Below are 18,771 nucleotides of genomic sequence, written 5' to 3'. Positions count from 1 at the left end.
ATATTTACCTTTTTAAATTCAGAATAATCTATCAGAAGCTTATGCATTCAGGACAAATGTCAATTTGTAGCTGCACGTTCCTATATTACAGTTTGTCATGGTCTTTCTTTAGACGTGGAGCTCCTCTGGGGTTGAGTGTCATCAGAAATAAAGAGAAGCCCTGTGCACCAAAGCAGCGTGAAATTTGCCCTGTATCTGCAGTGACTCAGCCGGTGAATCCAAGGTAAAAGTAGACTATGTTTGTCCATTCCTCTCTCTTTTTTATATCTATCCATGTGTCTCTCATTCACTCTGGTCGACAGCGGAGAGGGGGAGAAGGACGAGGGGGAGTTAGCATATTATCAAAGCGTGCGTGCGTCAGTCAGGTCTTGCGTACATGTGATTTCAGTCATTATTTGCAAACAGACTTATGGATTCATATATACGGCTGATCAAACAGTACTGTCTTGCAAACATGTAGGCATTTCCTCTTCCTTGCATTCATTTAGCTAATCTGTTCTTTATATTCTCCCTGGCAGTGACAGACAACAAGGAGTTTCAAAGCTAAACCTCCATCCTGTCATGATGCTGAGAGTCTTTTGTTACCTGGTTTTATAATGTGTAAACTACAACCTCAACATGTAACTGTCCTAGATATTTAAATGGTGGATAAAACACTATTTAGAACAAACACAAACATGAGTGCAATTTAACATAGGGCCAAGGCTGTATGCACTAGAGTAAACAAATGTATAAAAACACTGGCTCGCTGGTTACACAAATGTCCTTGCTCCATTGGAGAACTGCACGGACTCATGAAAAGCCTTTATAAAAGAAATAAAATGAAACCGGGTTCGATTCATCAAGTTATATAATACGCTCTGTATATGTGGGAAAATACTGGGTTGAAGGTTAGAGTGCGTGATTAAAATAGTTTGGACATCTCCTGCTGTAATGTGGATAGGCTAATAGCTGATCATTTATATATTTGATCAATTCACTGCCCTTCTGCAAGCCAGTTACATTTCTGTTGATTCTATAAAGCCATGATGTTCGTTATAATCCTAATATTCAATGGTCAGTATGTATTAGAATTCAGACATGAAATAGTGCTGAATGAGGCACGTGTAACCGATGCAAATAAAAGATGCTCCATGTGATTTGAAACATGTTCAATAAATAGAGCTGTGGTCATGACTGATTGGTTGTACATTTACGGTAAATTGTTGTGTACTAAAAGGTGCATTTTGTAACTGTTCTGATTGAGAGTCTGACACCTGCTGCTTGTCTCTATGAAGATGTTGTTACTTTATCTGGATTTACATTTACATACATACATTAACCATAAAAAAAATAGCCTTTGGAAAAAGAGAGAGAAACAAACATTTTTTGAGTTGTTGATGCAAAATTATTTAGAAAAAAAAAAAAAGAAAAAACAAGAAAAAAGAAAATGTGTTGTTTTTTTTTATCTCTCTTGCTGCTCAGGGCTTCCATAGGATTGTTGGTAGTGTATGGAATTAAACTTATTTATCTTGATGAAGACAAGCAGGGAACACCACGTACTCCATATCATCTTTAAATGCTCATACATAGGCAGATTTTAGAGTTTATCTTGGAACAGAGCAGCGGGCATGACTCTACTCACGCGTGGCAGACCTCACTGCAGATGTGCTTTTGAGCTTGTTAACCTCGGCCAATAGGAGCCCGCCATGTACAGCTGTGGAGTCAGAGAGCTGATCTGCCTCACCAGATGGGGCGCTGTCGGGGCACTAGGAGCCAATACATCCTCCCAAAGTAGTAATTCGGCTATACACACACAACAAACTGAGCTGGCTTATAGTATTTCATCCAGTAACCTTGTCCAGTGTGCAAATAAAAACTTAATTTATTGAATGGACCAGCTCTCCTCACTACATTCAATTACACACAGCGCAGGCCTTGCACACTTTTATATCTATTCCTGTAAAAAGCGAACAAGCGAGCACAACCACCACTGCCACCAATGTACAGTAACCATGGCAACTGCTCCGAAGATTTCAAAAGGGGAGATGGGGTCAAGGGTTGAGTAGTGTTCAGTGGAGAAATCAAATCTGCTCTTTGCCTAGACAGCAGCTCTGAAGACTCATGGCCGGCGGGAGGAGGAAGTGTCTGGGGAGAGAGCAGCTTTGCTGGTCCGAACTGCTTTGACCCGGGTTAAAGCCTACTTCACGCCCCACTATCAGCCGTGCAGTGTCTATCTGATTCATCCAGAGATAGGAGAAACTGTGGGGTGCCCAAGCTTGGATTTCAGTTCTTTTATGAATTTCTAACACATCAGAGCTTGTCTCGTCTCCCGTCTTGGCGTTAGTCCAGGCTACTCTCGGTCAATCAGTTTGCAGTCTGGTGATTTGTCTCTCTCCTTTCTTTGCCTTTTACATCAGATGCAGGCCCACAGGTGGTCGCTTACTTTACTGTAGCCATGGCAACTGCCCACAGAAAGCGAAAGAGTATTTGCTGAAAAAACATCCGCACTTACCTTCACAGGGGCAGCTCCTTGGATGAGTGTGGGCAGTGGGTTTCTTTAATGAATGATAATGATGGAACTGTGAGTCATTAAAATAAAGCAGGACTCACAAATGGTTTATCCACTAAAATGCCAACCACCAGATATGAATCATAGACCGAAAGGGTGCCCTATTGAGATTTAGGCCTATATTCTCACTTGGGTACATAAACGTTTTAATTATTTAGTCATGTTTTCTTCAGTATTTGTAAGTATACTATGAAAATTCACTGTGTGTTGTTTTTAAAGCGCCTAAACTTACTTTTAAGCACTAATTCCTGAAGCTTTGTTTTGGTCTATTTCGTAGCTTCATACAAACTACTTCACTTTATTCAAGATATAATGCTAAAAATGCCACATGAGTCTACAAAATGCATCTAATAGTATACTTAAATTGTATATTTATTATTTTGTTTTTTTACAACACATCATAAACATGAACTCGTTGCATAATAAGCATCTATATCTTAACATGTACAAGGAATATGGCTGGTGTGAATAGCCAGGACATCCAGACAGCTCCAGGTGGGTGCACAGTTACCCCTGGAGGCAATCCACAGATGGGATGAATTGGCCAGTGGGATCATGAATACTACAGTGTGTGTGTGTATAGTGTGTATAGTGTGTATAGTGTGTGTGGTACTGGAGCCCTGGCACTGAGAGTCTGGGCCATCTGCCTGTCAGCCCTGCTCTGTCTCAGCTGTCCCCTCCACAGATGGACTCCAGCCTCATCTACAGCTCATTCAAAGCAGCACAGGTAACATCTTGGCCACTATTCTCATGTGAATGTATCCAAGAATGATGAATGATTTACAAAAAGATAAATGCTGAGCGACTACAAAACATACAATACACAAACAAGCAAAACAAAGACATAGGTGGCACGTACAACAGATGAAAAACACAACATGACCAGACTTCATTAAAAAGGCTTCTTCCATGTCCACTATTTCCTCTATTTCCACCAGAACTCAAGTACAACTGCAACAAACATACTGCAACTACTGGTCATTTTCAAGCAAGGTTTTGTGTATTTTAGCTATACAAATGACAATATATTCCCCTCTTTACTGTTAGCGTGCAAAAGGCAGCCAGATTTTCAAAGTAAAAAACTGGGACACCCCTGGTTTGGATTGGTTGATAATAATAAAATTGTGAAATGAGTGCGTAATTAAGCAAAATTGTTATGCGCTCTGCACTAATGTGAGTCAGTGTAGTGATATTTTCCTTGTGTTTTGGTAATTTTTAAGCAGCTTTTCTGTATTTTACCTGAACAAATAATAATTTATGCCTCGCTTTACTGTTGGCAGGGATCAGATTGGTCAAAACAGGGACTTCTGAGACATTCTTGTATAAAACTAGGACAAATCACTGGTTTTGGACAAATCTGCTGGGACAGGGGAGACTGGGGTCAAAACTGGGGCTGTCCCGGGTAAATAGGGACATCTAGTCACCCTAAGTGGGTATCAAATTGGTCAAAATAGGGACTTCTGAGACATTTCTTGTATAAAACTGGGACAAATCAATGGTTTGGGATAAATCTGCAGGGACATGGGACACTGGGTTCAAAACTGTCCCAAGTAAAAAGGGAAGTCTGGTCACCCTAAACTACTGGCTAACACAAACAGGCTGTATCTAAAACTTATTTCAAACTAACAAAAAACTTCTCAGTAGTACCATATATATACAGTCTATGGTAGGCACTCAGTAGGTATTTGATAAACAATCTAAAAAATGTCTTGTGTCAGTCAAATAAAATGTAGTCCAACTAACTTTTAAAAGAATAAACATGAGGCTGAGTGAAGACATGGCACATCTGACAGTGTTCAGGGCAGGTAGATGCACAGAAGAGACGTGCCTGTGATATCTGAAACATTACATGACGCCCACACAGCTCTCCTCTGCTTTTGTCACTGCTGTTCTGCTCTTACAGACCTGCTTCAATGTCATTCTCATCTGTGCTGCGACACACACAAACAGATGGAGCTCACTCTGTCTATTTTTATATATTTGTCCACAAAGTCATTACCTAATATATTAATGATTATTCAGAATGATTTTACAATGCACAAAGCAGTCCTCATCCACTATTACCATTCCAAATGACAAAAAATGACACTTTTGTTACTGACAAAGTTGATATAATAGAAATCTTGTACTTTCTTAACTTGTTTAAAGATGTTGTACCTTTCAAGTGATTCTTCAAAAACTACAGGTTGTGCATAATAGTGTAGGTAATACAGGACGTGCTCCACTGTGTTTTTAAACTCCATGCATCTTATTATTCCTAAACCACCCATTTCACCACCTTCATTGATTGTTTAGCCGCATGTGCTTGGTTCTTGTTGCGCCACACACACTCCTAATATCTCTCAGCTCCATTTGGTGGTCTCCCCGTCACTAATCCGGTGGGATGCAGTGCTCCATCTCTGCCAGGGGTGTGTGCAAGTGGATTTGTAACCGAAACACCAGTAAGCCTGCCTCTGCCCCTGTCTTAATAGAAGATTAGATTGCTGGCGCTGGCATTAAGTTGACAAACATGTAGCAGCAGCAGCAGTGGAGTGGTGGATAGTGGCTGGGGGCAGGTACAGCAGTGAGGTGGAGGTGCTCGCTCAGGGTGACACTCTTCATGTGTGAGAGAAAAGTGCAGAGGTAAAACATGGGGGTTGGGGCGTTGTAAACTTAACATAAGCTGCTTAAGGTAATGTAATGTAATTCAATTTTTCCCCACAGCAGCAGCAGGTGAAGTAATGCGCAAGGACCATCACATCTGTAGGAGAAAAATGGAAGCAATGTACAGTTATTGCTGATATATCATGATCTTCTGAGATAAGATATTCTCTTATATGAGTAGTTTTGGAGGTGACATTGGTACGTTACTATTTATAATTCTAATTTACAATGAATTTCATGATAGAGGTTTCTCCCCTTGTCAAGTGAGTTCTTTCTATTTTGCAAGATGTGAAAATCCATGTGGCCATATTTACCTTGTCAGTGTCTGATCTGGGAAACTATAGGCAGATTTGAACCTGGTTAGTAGTTGGGAGACTGCTGGGGATATCAGGTGCTTTAGTGGGGCAGCAATGTCTTGTAGTACATACTGTTGTTGTGTTCATTGGCAATACACTACATACTCTGTCTAGTAAGAATGTGGTTTGTGTGTGAGTGTTTGGGCTTGGAGGAGCAGGATGGTTAACCTGATTCATCAGCCGGTTTCACTTCATAGAAACCGTCTGACCTCACAGCATTAGAATTTGTTCGCTGGACGGTAGGCAGGTACTTTTTTTATTTAACCAATCGCTGCTATTTGGTCATGACGTATGTAATGTGCAGCTAACAGGACTAACTGGTATATTAAGCTTTTCCCAAATCCCTTAGGAAGAAGGGCAATAACGTCTTTTCCCCTGATAAAATTCACCAAACATTCTCTTTGTTCTGACTTTAAATGCTCGATCTCGGGAATCATTGCCAACACAGAATGTATGGCTCTTTGATGATTGGCTGGTGCCCGAACTCGCACTTCCAGGGTTTTTGCAAAGTGTTTAGTGTATTCTGATTCCTGACCTAGTTGCTGGAGAGAAATGAAATTGAGCAGAGGTACTAGGTGGCGCCAGCCTGACTACTGGATGGTATCACCTAAGATGCAATATTATCTTACCATCACAGAGTATGGAAGGAATTAATAATGCACTGAACTGAGAGTCTGGAAAACTGTTGTAACACTAATGCACAACTATTTCTAAGTATAATAAATTAATCTGTCACAGAATTCCCTTCTATATCCAAGACAAAAGTATAGTTTTTCCCAATGACAAGCAATTAGGGCTCCCCACGCGGAAAAGCATTGACTTCTAATCCTACTTTGTTGTGCCTATAGTGATAAAAACACTTATTTTACCATATTATTAATAAAACGTGTTGACATTTTTTAAACAATAACAATGCTCGGCTGTGCAGATAAACTGCCAAATTAACAAGAGCTGAGAGATGCATTGTGGGAATTCCAGCTCATTAGTGCCTCCCACGAAAGCTCTCCCAGACTAGACATAAACAAAAAACTCTTCAGAGCTAAATAAAGAAGCAGAACTATTACTTTAATAATAACTGTCAAATACAATACAATGCAGATGCATTAAAAATACATGCTAAGACATGTTTATTCCACTCCTAAGCTATGTGTTTCTGCTTTCTGGTGTTGGAGACATTTTGAGGACCTGATATAGATTGTTCTGAATTGTTAATTACAATGGCAACAATCCTAATTTTGTATCATTACAAAACGCAGGTATAGGAGGTCTGCTCTGGCCACAGAATGACACCATCACTGGGGCTAATGTGATGCTGAGTGCCAGGTGAAGTGAGGTGGGACACAGGGCGGATGAGCAGGTCAGAGCCACTGTCTCTCACACAGATGACCTACATACCACAGCCAGGATCAGCTGGAACACACCTTCAGGGAGATGTGTGATGAATGCACTGGCAATTATTTCTCTCTACAAAAGTGGAAAAAAAAAAATAAAAAAAATCAGCAACAGAATAGCAATAAAAGAAAGTTAAACAAACAAACAAAAAAATAGTCTTTAACGTCACTTCATAAGAGTGCAAGCTCTGGATTTCTCTCTGAAATAAAATGATATGGTAATGCTGTGAAATTCACTGATTGGTTGTTAATGGCTCTGCTTGTTTCCACATACAAGATTGCAACTTTGGAAATTCCGCCATATGACGTAATTTGACATGGTGATGTATTAACTTGATGCATTTTCATCTTAGATTAAGAAAAGGAATCACTCCATTAGAACTACCATACTAGAACTGTATTTTTTTTTTTTTTTTGCCAGACATTCTTGGATATTCTTGTCGACCAGCCAAGAAACACATGGCCTTTGGTCTGTTCCATGTTTACAAACCTCATGATGATTGGTTGTTCCCGAAACATAGGAAGACATCTAGAAAAATCACAACTAGCTGGAAATATTCTAGTAGCATTATTCATGTTGGCAGGCACAGATATTAACATATGACATTTGTTGCATTTGACATGTTTTTGTATGCGAACACCAGACTACTACAATCATATTACACAAGTGAATACTCTTGTTCCTGGATGATGGTTTTGTTGAACACGTACACATGATACAGTATCTGTGCCTGGTTCATTGAGAGTTTGCCTCATCTGTGACCCGTGACAGACACAGCACATGCCGGGGTATATGCACAGCACACATTTGCATGGCATATATGAGCAGTTTATTAATGCAGCAAGAGCTCATGTTCACCTTTCACACTCTTTACACAATATCTCTGACATCACCAAACAAAGCCCATCTTCATTCTCTATCTTCTCATACCCAAGCTACATAATAGACATGTATGTGTACTAGAGTCACGAGGGTTAGTGAATATGACGTGTCTATTAGAAAATAATATTTTTACCATGGGGAAGATTTTAGTAATATTTAGTTTAGTTTATATGCCATACTGTGGAACATTCAAGGCAAAGTAATAACAATTTCATGAGAAAAGAAGGTCAAGGACGCACCACCAGAAAATTTTCACTTTTCAAATTTACATATTTAATTTACTATATTTCCAGTTATTTAAATTCAGTTTCTGTGAGTAATAAGACTTGTGTACACTTGAATAAAGGACTAAAATGAACATAGATAGCAGTTTGAATGCATTAGAAAGCTCCCTACAAAACCTTATTTCTCTTCACACTTTGATCTCTGCTGCCCTCCCAGCAGCTAACACAGATGCTTTATTAAGGCCCATACACTTCCCTCTGCCCTGCTTTCAGCTCTGTCAACAGTTTTTTTTTATTTTGTAGCTCAAATTAGCAATTCAAATGGAGGCTATTTGGATACGCTCGCCCGGCTTCCTCCCTTTGGCTTTCCAGGCAGTTTGACAATATTTTTGTTAAGCCCCATTTAGCTCTAACTGTAGCGCTGGGGGAGAGAGGGGGACCCGGGCCGGGTGCAGCCTGCATTGGACTGGAGGTCAAAGAGGAGACATGGTGGCCTCAGACATGTGGTGGGTTGGCACTGGCGCAAGCCAATTCAACAAGAGACTATGATTATTGGACTAATATGGTTCATTGAGGGATAAAATGAAAAGGCCACAGTGCGACTGCTGATAAGACTGTGAGAGTTGCCAGTCAATGCTGCTGTTTGGTTGAAAATGCATGAATTAAAGGTGCATGAATCACATCAATGAAACTTTATATTATAGTAATTTATAATATTTAACAGTAGTTAAATATTACAGTCATTTGACAGTAGTTCTCATTGCTGATTGCTGTTAAAGAGAGGGTATTATGCAAAATCTTTTTTTTTTTTTTTTTTTTTTTTAGGTTTCTACCATGTTATGGTATCCCTTATCAAAAACATGCCATTAGAGGGATGCAGGCTGATTGGGAAGCGAAGGGAGGGGAGACTTGCCTCTTTAAGGAACTGAACTTTTAGAATTGGGGCTCTAGAACATTATATTTCTATAATAAAAACATATACATGTATGTGGAAAATAACTTGTCAATTGTCCCCTCAAAAACATAAACTTCTTGTCCTTGCCAGCGGTGTAGTGGCTTAAGGGATTGCACATGTGTCACTGTTACCACCTCATCTTTGCTGATTTGTTTCCTAGCCTGCACCATTTGTCGACTATCTCTACCATTTTTCCCTTCATATCATACTGCAGATGTCCTCTCTAATAAACTTGAGGGACAGAATAGTCTTTAAAAACACACACAAAAATGTAAAGACAAAAACATTTTAAAGAGCTTAAACTATAAACAAAACTACCTTTAATATTTTAATTAATGCAATAAAGTCAGATGCAATGGTGCTAATAATTCAACTATTTTCCAGCCATCAAAAAAATGTCTTTCGTGCAACATATTTGGTATGCCTTAGTCTACATGTGCTTTGCAAGAGAAGAGAAAGAAAGAAAAGTTGAAGAGCAGCTAATCAGGACAATGATGTATATCACCTTTGTGTGGGTGTTCTCAAAGCAGCTACAAAAGCCAAAAATACAACTCAGGCTTGGCACATCACCCAATGCAATATTCATCTGATTGCATATTTGTTATCCATTATCCAAACAAATGCAGACACGCTAGGGACGGCTAATTCAGAGCCAATGCTAATTCAATACGTCCTGTCAATCAGATCCACCTGATTAGTGCCCCTTGTTGTTCATCTGAATGTATTGTATCACCTCTTTGCCAAACTCTAATGTAGTCTTTTCATGCGTGATAGTGTGCTGTGCTAAGTCAGCGCTCTGGTTAATAAGTCCTTTTCATTGAACAAGTGAGCATTAAACATTCATTCATTCACTGCCCTCATTTGCATATTCTCATCATAAAAGCATTCATGAAACATTTATTTATTCACTTGTTCTCATTTGCATGGTTTCGTGTGCAAGCTGAAAGTGAGACTGGAGTTATTATTACTCTATTTGGACAATGTATGTTGTAAATGAACACTGAAATTAGATTATGCTTCCTCCTATCATTATGTTGAGGCACTCGCTATGCAAATTACCTGTTGTAAAATAAAGCATTTTCGGCAATTCAGGCAGTAATAGGCTATTCATTTTGCAAACTTAGTAAATATTCAAAAAATTATACACTGGATATTGTTCCCAAAATTCATCTTCAGTAATGGTTAATAGTCCATTTCATTGGAAGAAATTGCTCTAATCACAGTGACAAGCTGAAGCTAAATAAGAGGCCATTGGTTAGAGTTGGGATTGAACCAGCAATCTTGTTTGCTGGTTCAATCCCAACTAATAGTCCAATGAGGCTCATTTAGTTTTCACACACTTTATGTTATTGTATAATATATGTTATAATGTTGCTGTGACGTGCACGGTCAGTTGATTTATATTGATTTTGCTGCTGTCTTCCTACAGGTAGAGGCAGGATGGAACAGCAAAGGCATGCATGAGCAACAAAACACAAAGGAGAACAGGAACAACTCAAATCATCCATCTCTGAGCACTGCAAAAAAGAGAGAACCACATTATGGACTGGGACAGAGCAACATCATTGGGACAAAGGACAAAGATCATCGCTGGATTAAAGAGGCAATCGAAATAAGGAAAAGTGCCTTTGGGACTATAAAACTTTACTTCGTGGAAAAAGTCTGACCTCGCAGTATTAAAATTTGTTCGCTCGACGGTAGGTGGGTACTTTTTAAAAATGTAACCAATCGCTGCTATTTTTTCATGAAGTATGCAACGCGCCGCTAACGGGGCTAACTGGTATATTAATCTTTTCCCAAATCCCATTGGAAAAAGGGCAATTGGCAATCTTTCTTCTTGTTAAAATTCACCAAACATTCTCTTTGTTCTGGCTTTAAATCCTCAATCTCAGGAATCATTGTCAACACAGAATGTATGGCTCTTTGCTGATTGGCTGGTTCCTGGACTTGCACTTCTGGGGTTTTGCAAACTGTCGAGTGTATTTCTATTCCTGACCTAGTCGCTGGAGAGAAATTAAATTGAGCGGCGGCACTAGGTGGCACCAGCCTGGCTACTATAAACAGGGATGAGGGGTCTTTTTTTACTCTCACTGATCTGGGATAATGTCCTAAGGAAGTCAGACTGCAGATGGCGCTGTCATCCTGCCTCCATCGGTAGGAAGACAGTACCAAAACCTGTTTAAATCAGCTGACCGGATACATCACAGCAACATCATGTGACCACTCTGAAGAAGACCATTAGTGAGCAGTCGAAACAGTCAGGTATGAAAACAAACTCTTGGTCTGAAAAAAAGAACCTAATAACACAAATCCCAACTAGCTTGCCATTATTTCAAGCCAAATTCAGGAATTATCAGGTAAAAGGTGCACACATATACTTCACTGTGCTTTAAAAACCTATTATTATGACGTTTGCTGAGAATCAAAACATGAAATCAATCAAATGTGCACAATAACATTAAGGACAATCTGCTGTGACACTGTACAGTCTATTCTCTGTACACACACGCATAACCATTTACATATAAATGGCATCCCAACTATGCAGTATATGTCATAACATGCATATTTTTATTTTCTTCCTATTTGATGTATAATGTATGAACACTTCCCTATGCTGCACATGAAGAGCCTACACATCAAAGTCACAACCAGCAAATCCACTGTGAAATAAAGCAGCTACGCCAGGGCTGAGGGTGCAACTCCCAGTAGGCTTATATGACTCGTGTATATGTACAGATGCCAATGCAATGAATAGAGAGCAGATGATGTGGCAGAAGATCATGCTCATCAGTGCATAGGCCTGGGAGCTCCGTGCTGCAGTATCCTCGGTCCCTCTCACATCTCTCCCTCTCTTTTAAGTGGTGCCATGGGGTGTGTGTGTGTGGGTGTGTGGTTGTGCATGTGTGTGTTTGTGTGTGTGTGTGTGGTGACTGACGGCCTGTGTGATGGGCTCGTGGGCCTGCAGGGAGAAGGAGGCCTGTCAGCATGAATATCCTTCCTGCGTTCAGAGCGGACATGCAGCAGCCCCGGCCACCATGAATCTTCATCAATGAGGAAAACGCACACACCTATGAACCAGGCAGACAACCTGACCGGAGCCACAGTGTATGTCTGCATAGAGATGGATGTGGCTACATGGGTACAACACACATGCAGAGATCATTTGGTAAATTTGTATATTTGTCTTCCTCACTCTTGACTTGTTCAGAGATCCTAAGAGCTGCATTTGAAGCCAACTGGTTTCTTGCGAGACGAGGACCCACAAACTCACAGGTTTTAAATTTGGCAAAAAAAATGTATAACTTATCACTTACCAATGTCTACTGACACTAAAATATTGACTTTCATGCAGCTTCTTGTATCGCCTTCTCCCTCCTGAGCTGTGTTTTGGGATCAGCTGTCTGAGCAAAGATGCACAGACTTCTCTCACCACAGGCACTTCCTCCATCTCTTCCAGGGGAATCCTACAATGACAAACAGAGAGACAAACTGTGTCCTTAGCTGTTCATGATGTGGAGGAGCAGCAGCTCTATTCTGAGCTTAGCTCAGGTAAACAGTCTAGCAGTCACTATCTGATGCTCCATGCATTAATCAAAAAGACTTCAAAAGTGTAGGCAACCGTGTGTGTGGGGCAAGTCAAATTGTCATACTGTGTGTTTCACAGTACATGTCCTTTCAGGGTTACATGAGGACAGTGGGCCTCATTCATGAAAGTTTTCTTTAAAAAATGTTTATGTAACTTCCACTTAAGAAAATGCTGAGAGAACTCTGTGCTGAGAGAACTCTGAGTGAGATTCACAAAGCGTTTTTACAAATACATACAAATTCCTGCTTAACTGACAGTTGCACCTAATTCACCAACATCCAGCTACAGAAACCTCCACGATCATTTACATTTCATTTACATAGAAAATGTATGTATTTGGTTACAAACGATCTTTGAACTTCCAAATATGGCCAATATGGTTTTGGCATTATGACACGTGAAAGCACGAGGGAGTGACGAGAAAGTCAGGTGGAGCACCTCTACAGAGTACCGCTGTTTTACAGTGTCAGCAGTGATTTCAAATGTCCAAACTCATATGAACACACCCAGTGAGGCAACATCTAAGTCATAAATGTGGGAAGGAGGCTGGGGTAGAGGTGCATAAGAGTGCGCTCTGATCATTGGGGTTCAGGGGGGGGTGTTGGGAGTGTTGAGACCAGCATGGTGACCAGGCGCAGGGCTGTAACAGTGACCCATATGGAAATCACTGGGGCTAGGACAGACTGAGGCTCACTGCAGCCTGTATAAAGTCTGTTAAACTGAATAGACCACATGCTCAAGATGTTTATAGGAAATCATTTAAGAAAATATATAACTTAGAATCATGGAGGAATTAGAATTCTCAGTTGCATTATCAAAGTAATAATAATCTACAGTACAATTATTGTTCTTGCAAGTGCTTCTGACTCTTCTTAGGATTTGTTCTTTCATAGGAATATTTTTCAGTTAAGAAAAAGTTTTGTGAATGCCAAAAATGATCATAAGAAGGCCTTAAGTACAAATTTGTTCATAAGAACCTTTCACGAATGAGGCCCAGTGTTTTATACTTTTTAACATAATGGCACAATAGTTGGCCTGAGTGCTTACACTTTATTGTTCCTGTATGGAAATTTCTCCTCATTTGACCCTTCCCTCAATGCTCCTGAGGCAACTTTCAAGAGCAGTGAGCTGTTGCTGTACAGTGCCTGGGGACCCATCCCCAGATAGCTGAGCTCAGTCAGGATGACCTAAGGTGACAATTTTACCTATGGTGCATGTATTAGGTTAATGGGGTAAATTAGAGTTTCCCAACAAAACCTATCTAGACATGGGGAGAAACAAGAAAACTCTGCACAGAAAGGCCCGGCAGCTGGAAATTAAACCTGGAACCTTCTTGTTGAGGTGAGACTGCTAGCTACTCAGCCACTGTGTTGATTTTAGAGAATGTCCTTATGATCACCTCTACAAGGAATTCTGAATTAGTCTAAACCCCGCTCAGCCCTCCCCTTTATGTGATATATTTATTTCATAAATCTAAATTATTATTTTGTGCACTGTTTGGCTGTCCCTCACATGACAAACATCATACAAACAGGTCATTGATGTATTCCATTCATAACGCTGTAAGCTGCTGCAGAGTATGTGGCCCGTGAATACCAATGTATGTGGAGAACATGCTGAGCACACGTCGGAGCATTTGCACGTTGGTGGTGTCTCCTGTACCACTAACATACTCTGTGAAACATGTCATTCTTTTGGGAGGAAGTGGGAGGGAGTGTGCCTATCTCCCAGTCTGAGGCAGGCAGTTATCAGTGGGCTATCATCCAGTGAGCGCAGCCTGGACACCTGCTCGGCACAGGCACACACTGAGAGGAGGAGTCCACCTGAATACAAAACAGCACCGCTCCTTCAACTGTGCGGGGAGAGGGCGAGTAACACCCACACAGACAAGGACATGAGGGGAGAGAGAGAGAGAGCTTGTTAGGGAAATGGAAACAGTTAATTAGTCCCAGCCTCATAATGCTATCTTCACAACACATGCCCTTCACTGTGCACTGCCTTCACTCTGACTTCAGCAGCTGGGGAAGATACTGTAACTAATGTGTGGTAAAACTGTGACACAGCTGGATGTCTATGTATGCTTCTGATAAAGGAAAAGGCTGGTTATGTCTTTTTTTTTTTCAGTTTCATATAGCCAATTCATTATTATTCTGCTTGTCTTGTTTTTAAGAAGTGATGCTGGATCATAAAAGAAGTATCTGGAATAATGTGCACAGGAAAAAACACAAAAACAAGTGTACTAAATGTACTAAAGTGCACTATAATTTTTCTGGTGGGTGGTCCTTTTCACCTGGTCATTTCTATGGAGATGTTTTTGCATTGCCTGGAATGTGAGACCAGCAGGCCAACTTACAAGACAGATTTGAGGAGAGGTGATCAAAGGGTATCACATGTGAGTAAGAGGTGAGTAAAAGGTCTGTACACTCCAGCTAGTGTTGCTAGTAATCACAGCAAGGTTCTGGATTAGGACCGGATAGCTAAGATAGTCCTGGCCAAGATCAAGATCAAGGGACCCTGAGCCCTGTACTGGTGCCCAATGCATCTGACAGGTTGCCCCAGCAGCATTGAAGGATGGGTCAAATGCAGAGAAAGACAAATTAACCTTTAACTTCACTGAATATGATGACACTGGCAACCATTTTCAGTTTTGGAGTAAATATGTCACTTATTGCCTTCACGTTACCAAAGAGCAGGTGAAAGATTAAATGCAATTACTGGTATACCGTATTTTCCAGACTATTGAGCGCATCTGAAAATTTTAACACTGTACATATATAGGCTACACTCGAATATAAGCCGCAGGTGTCTGTGTCTTCAAGAACGTTTTCAACTTCAGGCCGTCTGCTTTTATCGCCTCTGAAAGCTTTTGTCATCTTCTTGCATTGAGTCAGTTCGTCACGCTGCCGTCACCAAAATCTCACCATTGAATCACTGATACTGAGCTCACGTGCAGCAGCTCTGTCTCCTTCTTCCACAGCCACATCAATTGCCGTTAACTTAAAAGCTGCATCATCTGCATTTCTTTGTATGTTTTCCAATCAAACTAGAATCTTCCTTAGTGCATCACCCCATCTCTCCCCGTGCTCTACTGTGCATGTCTCCTGCACAAAGAGCCACTGTCCTGTCTGTCTCATGTCAGTGTCTTGTAGGATTTCAGCAGATTTCAGACTCTCTCGAGAGTGGGGCTAGTTCTATCAATCAGGTATGAGTAGATGTCCGTCTACTGCAGTTTGAGATGTTTCTTCTCGTCATTTACGCATATGGGTAAGACATATTCCCCTCACCAATGTTCATTTAGCATCATAACTTATTTTATCACACGGCAATATACTATTTGAGTGCACTGACAATATCACAAGCTAGTGTAGCAACTTCATGTGAACCGTAGATCCGTGTGTTGCCCACACAGACAGCTGCGCTTTCGGCACTCAGGCTGCATATGCATCCGCTGTGTTGCCAAACCATAGATTGTAAATATGAATGGACAATGTGCCAAACAAAGAATCCGTTCATATATTAGCCGCATCGTTTTATTAGCCGCAGGATTCAAAGTGTGAGAAAAAAGTAGCGACTTATAGGTCGGAATTTATGGTACATTTATGATAATAGGAAATAGGACCAGTAATGCCATTTTATTGTTCTTGTTTTAAACCATGAAAATAAGACCATGGAAGCCATCACACTCTTTGCATCTCGTCTGTCCGAGAATCAGGAGCTGTGCAGAAGTCAAGCATTTATAAGAGGGACTTCCATTCTTAAATGAAAGATAGAAATCTTGCGCATCTCTCTGATGTAGTAGCGCACTAACTGGAGCAGCCTCATAAATAAGACTCCGGAGCAGCAGCACACATCCACACAAATAGGCAGCTGCACGACTGGGAACCATAATGACCACAACTGACTTATAAACACCACAAACTCCAATTAATATTTAGCCCAGCACTGCAGCAAGGTCAGGACTGCAGCCTCCAGCTCTCTGATCACGCAGGAGAAAATACTGAGAAATACAGTCTAACACAACCCCGTTTATCTAATGAGAAGGACTGATTTGAGCCTGGCAATGTTATTATAGATGTAACCTATTTTACCCTTTGTAGCCCTGTAATATGTGGAAACATCATTTATATGTATGACTAATGAAATGTTGAAAAGTTTGAAATTCTGCTGAGAAAGGCTGGTTAGTCCATAAAATATTCAATAGATAAAGTTCACAGTGAAATAAATTAGCATGAATTGTTCTCTAAAACCACCAGAGAAATAATAAGTTGTGAACTTATTGTGATCTTTCACTCCAAGAGTATAGGAATATTTTTACATTAATTTTCAAGAAGACATATTGTGCTTTTTCTGGAATGTAATATAAGCTTCTGTTCATTGAAACAATGGCTTAAGAACAGAAACGGGAATAATAGTTGGGACACTTATAAAATAATGTTGAGAGTTAATTACAAGCAATGTAACTGATGCAATTTAGAGGGCTGCATGCATCTGATCATTTAAATTGATATCACATTATAAAAAGGTATAATTCTCATAATTCGATGTGACAGCAGGCATAGAGTATTGGGTACATATATCCAAGATCATCCACAGCAGAGCACGCTTTTTTCTTTTTTCACAATTTACAAAAAACAGGAAAAAATCATCTGCTTTGAAAAAGGTGCCAATCTGTTTTAAAAGGCAAATAGTGTTTGTGTGGGTGACAACCTAACAACCTGCTCTCTTTTATAATTCCTTATTATTATTTTGGAGCTGAGAGGATGTTGATTTCAAACACCCAGGGAACAAGTAAACAAACCATTATGCACATAATCTTAAAAACATGTCACTTTCCATTTTGTCATTGATCTGGTTTCAGAGCAGGATTATGCAAATATTAGCTAATTTAACAACATAACAAGTACATAATGCATACTCTTACATATAGCTCCCTCTTTTGTAGCAGTATTAGCTGTTACAGACACAGCACAAGGACCCAACATTCATCTCAACCAATTTTCCTGAACAAACATAGTGTCACCTCCCACATATGCAGAACTACCTTTATCATAGTGATCTCAAAAATTCATTAAACCCGCTGGCCTCCCCTGCTTGCCTCTGTAATGGAGTGTCATATGAATAATGTATGAGGCCAATATGAAAATGATCGATTTGGTAATGTGACTCCATCTGTGTTACCAAACAGGGAGGGCTACAGTAAATAGTAGCTGGCGTGCATTTCAAAGCGTTTACAGTGCAGCGCAGTTATCAGGATTGTCAAACGGCAGCACTGCCTCAGAGACAGAGCCCCGGCCCCATGAGGAAACCTGGGCTTCCCTCTTCATCATTTGATCTTTGGCTCTGATTTGATGTGAACCTACACCATCTGCCCCATGTTAATTACACGTGTACTATGTTGCCCCAGTGTTGTACTATGAAAGGATTTAAAAGACAATGTTTTATCATGCTTTGTGTTCAAATTAGTTGATGAGTGCTTTGTTTAAAAGGTGCATGTAACCTTTCACCTGCTTGTGTCCATGGAGATATTTTTGCTTGGCCTGGAATGCTCGGCAGGGTGGTATTAAACTTATCTATCTCCATGGAGACGTCTCCAGGTCAGTTTTTGCATGTTGTTCATGTATACCTCAGTGTGGTTTGGTCAGATATCTCAGTGTGGTGGTCCCCTGTGACTTGCTCAGTTGACTTACTCAAAATTGACAATTAGCAAAGTTACATCATACGTCTTTAAAAATAAAATGTCACAAACCAAACAAAGAAATCAGGTTCAAACCAGTTTTGTGTGACTGACAAGCACTCAAGTTCTGTACAAAATAACAACAAATCAAGTATAATCAGTAGTTCTGGTTAAGAAAGAAAACCCTCACATTAAAATGATTTCAAAAACAGGAAATTAAAAATCCTGCAGAAATAATTGAGCAGCTACAAAATGTGCAGCTATGGAGGTCACACTAGGAACCCAGGCTTTTGTTTGTTGATAGTCCACATCCCTCACATTTCACATGCAGTTCCAGAGCCGAGATCGAGCGAGCTTTGGACTTTGTGAATAATAATGAGTGGCTGAAGGGGAGGTTTAGTCAAAGTGCATTCATCTGGCTGGCTCTGCTGTCCCCTCTCCTCTCTCTCCCCTACACAGTGAACAGGCTCTCACTGAAAACAACAGGGCATGTGTCTGTTGACTT

At 40.3% G+C, this 18,771-nt stretch overlaps 1 protein-coding gene across 1 annotated transcript in view; it reads right to left on the bottom strand.

Moving 5' to 3' along the window:
- Positions 1-18,771, bottom strand: part of dab1b (DAB adaptor protein 1b) — a 100,236-nt gene that overhangs the window by 52,992 nt on the left and 28,473 nt on the right. Inside the window, exon 3 of the mRNA XM_020939423.2 lies at positions 12,321-12,470. The gene's annotated coding sequence lies outside the window, so the exon portion shown is untranslated. The remainder of the gene's footprint in view (positions 1-12,320; positions 12,471-18,771) is intronic.

Source organism: Boleophthalmus pectinirostris, unplaced genomic scaffold (assembly GCF_026225935.1).
Source record: "Boleophthalmus pectinirostris isolate CB_2022bp ecotype Guang Dong unplaced genomic scaffold, ASM2622593v1 HiC_scaffold_16, whole genome shotgun sequence".
NCBI classification, from domain to species: Eukaryota; Metazoa; Chordata; class Actinopteri; order Gobiiformes; family Gobiidae; genus Boleophthalmus; species Boleophthalmus pectinirostris.
The sequence above is the reverse complement of the archived record's forward strand: the minus strand, read 5'-3'. Positions and strand labels throughout refer to the sequence as shown.